Raw genomic sequence first — 4410 nt, 5'->3', positions numbered from 1 at the left:
AGGAGAGTTTCCTGGAGGAGGAGCTGCCTGAGTTGAGCCTCAGAGACGGATCCCTGCAGTGGGGAGAGGACATTCCTGGCAAAGATGCCTGTGTGCCCGGAGAAGGGCAGGCTAGCACAGTTTGGGGGAGCAAACAGGCACAAGGGGCTGTCCTAGATAAGATGGGGATCAGGGAAAGGAAATAAGACACAGCCCCAGAGGCTTGCAGTGCAGAGGGAAACCACAGCGAAAGTTCAGTAGAAGTCCAAGACTAGCAAAAAAGAGCATTCCAAACAATTACCATGAAATGAGTGGTGCCTGCTATGTGACAGAGCCAAGAGGAAGAAGAATCCCCTTTCAGCTTGGCAGTTTACTAGAGACTTCAGGACGGGCAGAGCAGAGTTAGGCCTTGAAGTGCTGTGCCGATTCAAAAGGGCAGCTAGCACCCGGCCACCTTCTTGTGAACTATGCTATCAAAAATATTCAATATTACACGGAGCTCCAGATTCCTTAAACCGCTTTCACACAGAACTCACTGGATGCCCATGAGCACACTGGGGGATGAGGAAGGTAACAGAACGGGTTTGACCACAGGGAAGCAAATAGAGACTGCATGAGCCCCCGGGTCACAGAGCTAGTGAGTGGGGCCAAAACCACGCATGCCAGAGTAACCCAACCCTGCGCTGAAGCTTCTCTTCTGTGGGGCAGCTCAGAGGAGCTGAGAGCTACTCTTAACGATGAGAGAACACAATATGTACTTGTGTAATTTAGTATTTGCCTTCCCCACCCGACTACAAGCTCCAAGAGGGCAGCCGCTGTATGACTTGGTCAGCAATTAAGCTCGGCACCTGGTCCATAATTGGAAGCTGGAGTGTGTTCAAACTGACTTCACAACTGAATGAGAGTGACTACCAGGGTGAAGGAACCCAACGGAAAAGGAGAAATGAGGGCAGGGGCAGAGGATCACTAAGGCTCGTTGAGCGCAGCCTTCAGACATGTGGAAGTGAATGGTCCAAAGCTCTCCTCTTCCTTGCTGCCTCCCTCACAAACCATGGCATTAGTCCGGAGGGCAGGCACAGTTGGATAAAGAGAGATGCCAAAGCGACAAGTGCCAGGTTGCTACTTCCCAGCCGCACAAAGGAGGTGAGGCTAGCATGTGCACCAGCGGTCCCCGGTGATGTGCACATACGCTTTTGGTAAACACCACAGTCATACCTACTTTTCAGGTGTGATCCCGAGTTCTAAACACTAAGCACCTGCTGTGATATTCTATTTGGAGTTCTGCTCCACCAGGACAGGTTTCTGGAAGAATTTTTCCCATGTTCTCCTTGGGTCACATTCTCCAGCTTCCCCTGTGGTTGCCCTACAGTAAAACCAGCTCCCAGGAGTAAGGTGGGAAATGGTCAACTCACCTGGCAACTAACTGTCCACTCACTTTGTAACCTCCAGAAGGCAAGGCTGAAAGAAACCAAAAAAGACAGGGAGGAACGAGTCAGAAAAGCAGTAAGAGAGGACCGTACTGCCACCCCCCTGTGGTCCTCCAAGAATATTCCAGCCTCCATTCTCATCACCCCTCTTTCTTCACCAACCCCCCAAACTGGTACCAACTCTGGGTAAGCCAACGGCTGACCCAGAGAGGGGTGACTGGTGCCAAGACCCACAAGCAGTTTCATTTGGCACAGAGTCTAAAGGAGAAACAGCTCTTTGTTTCAGCCATCAGAGGGATGACACAAAAATTCCCACACTCTCCTCTCAAGGCAGAGAGAAGTATCCTCTGGCCCTTCCAAAGCCAGAACATCCAGCTGAAGACAAAAGCTGCTTATCCGATGGGACTACTGGCAGATGCCAACTACAGGGCCAGCCACCACCCTGCCGGCTGCCCACACCCCACCCCTCCCAAAGGCTGCCCCTGGCCGAAGAAGTCCAGACTTGTCTCCTGCTTGAAGTCTCACAGCACCAGCACAGGCTGTCACTCAGAGCAAGAGACTCGTCCAGGGCATAGATGCTCTATTTTTACCCTCATCCTCACAGACTTCCCTCCAGACTCTTTGCTCTTAAAGAGAAGAGAATAAACCCCCACGGTGGGGAAGTGATAACCACACGACAGAGAATAGGCCAGAGCCAAGGGAAGATTCTAAGTAATTCAAGACAGGGCAGGCGTGCCTGACAGTCAGAGCAAGAGAGGATGGAGGCCTTCAAGCTCTTCCTCCATCCACATCATGTGATGAGGGCTGCCTCATGATTCTCAGGCAAACTTTCCATGAACAGCAACAAAAAAAGTGCTTCGTTTTAATGAACCCTGACCTCATTTACTGAGGGAACCTCAGACACACCCCACAAGTCTGGGTGCACGCAATCTGTCCACTCCATTTTTTGTCAGGCAGAAGTCACACATGCCCCACCTTCCTGGGCTCTCAGTAGCTCCCAGCAGCACAGACTTGAAGCTTTTTCATTGTGTTTATGAACACACTGTAAAAAAAGATGAACTGAATGAATGAGCAGATGTTAAAAAAAATGATACTGTGTAAAGGAAGGACTAAAACTATATTTAATAACGTTAGACCCCTTGGGCAGCCCAGGTGGCTCAGTGGTTTAGCGCCGCCTTCAGCCCAGGGCCTGATCCTGGAGACCCAGGATCGAGTCCCACGTCGGGCTCCCTGCATGGAGCCTGCTTCTCCCTTTGCCTGTGTCTCTGCCTCTCTGTGTCTCTCATGAATAAATAAATAAAATCTTTAAAAAAAAAAAGTTAGATCCCAGTTTTCCAAAGGAGTGGGAGAGCCCCACAGGTTAGCCCTGACAGTTTGGGCTGTAACAAACCCCCTGAGCTGTTACACCGAAGGGAAATTCTGCAGCATCTTGACAAAACGTCTTGAATAATGGGACTGGGTGGGGGGGTGGGGGGGTGGTATTTTCATCAGGAGCCATGCTTCTCCCTAAAGGCAGTAGGCAGAAATATTTTTCAGAATGCTGAGGCTCTTGGCAAAACAAAATTCTGGTATCAAAGTGCAACTCGACCCTCACCCATACTGCCACTGTCCTCACAGGGGACCCTAAAAAACCCCTTCTGCTGAGATGGAGCCCTTTGGTTGCCTAAGAAAGAAAACTCTGGATGGTATCAGACTGACTTTTTTTTTTTTTAAGGATTTTATTTATTTATTCATGAAAGACACAGAGAGAGAAAGAGAGAGACAGGCAGAAGGAAAAGCAGGCTCCATGCAGGGAGTCCAACGTGGGACTCGATCCCAGGACTCCAGGATCACACCCTGGGCCAAAGGCAGATGCTAAACCGCTGAGCCACCCAGGGATTCCCTTGACTCACTTTAAAAGAAAATCCCCACTTCCCAGCCCTTCACCAGAAAGGTTTTGACCAACCTGAATTTGGCAGAACACTTCTGACCCCTTCGTAAGACAGTGAGTCTTCCCTTCAGCTCATCTGGACCTTCCCCAAAGTTGTGAAGAGGCATGTGTCAGCCTCCTAAGCTTTCTCCTGCCCAAGAATTCCAGGGACCCCCTCGCCCCCTCACACTCACTCTATAGTGTGCTAGTCTTCTCTCAGAATTCAGAAGCAAGCAGGAACACATACCTTGAAGCTACCTTCTTGTTCAGAAGTTGCTGAGTCTTTGTTTCCTCTTGGAGTTGAGATTTACTATCACTTGACTTTTTAATCTGTTTTTTAGTAAAAAGCTGTACTAACAAGACATGGCTCATAAATAGAAGTAAACTTATTTTTGTTTTCTGACTTCTCAGTGAATTTTACGCATCCCCCAAGAGCGCCAAACAGCAGACAACTAGAGCAGGAGTTCCTTCTTAGGTGTTTGCTATCTCCAACCAGCTAGAAAGTAAATGTAAAGCAGGAAATGGCAATAGCATTTTGCTTTAAGAAGTTTTCTTCTGGGTGTATTTTTGCGTTTTAGAAATGAAATACTTTGGGATATGTTACTATTCAGAAGTACCAGCTGGTTTCAATGACTCTGTTCGCTCTGACTTCTCAAGTTATTTTACACGTTAGGGAGGGAATGAATGCTCCAAATTCTAACTGCAAAATTTCATGGTCCCGCCTCCTCTTCTGAGAGTGGGGCTGGGTAGGGTAGGGAACCAACTCACCACTCAGGTTCCTGCAAGTCCGACAGCTGAACCAGTCTTGAACAAAGGGCCTCATCTCAATCACCAGTCTCAAAGCCTACAACTGTCAATGAACAGTTACCATTTGTGGCATAACAAGGCCTGGGGGCATTAGCTATTAACCTTAGCCTGCCGCTTCTCCCATTCCAATTCTGAGTGGCACAGTGCTTCCTAGAGCCCACCCAACATTTAATGACCCATCAGGAAAAAGCATGAATTGGGCAAGATATCCACAAGTACTCTCTCTCCTTGTAGGTAAATTTAGACACATTTTGTTCAATAACTTGCACTCCAACCGACACAGAGAAG

The sequence above is a fragment of the Nyctereutes procyonoides genome, unplaced genomic scaffold, assembly GCF_905146905.1.
Source record: "Nyctereutes procyonoides isolate TBG_1078 unplaced genomic scaffold, NYPRO_anot_genome, whole genome shotgun sequence".
In the NCBI taxonomy this organism is placed as follows: domain Eukaryota; kingdom Metazoa; phylum Chordata; class Mammalia; order Carnivora; family Canidae; genus Nyctereutes; species Nyctereutes procyonoides.
This window is presented reverse-complemented; position numbering follows the sequence as displayed.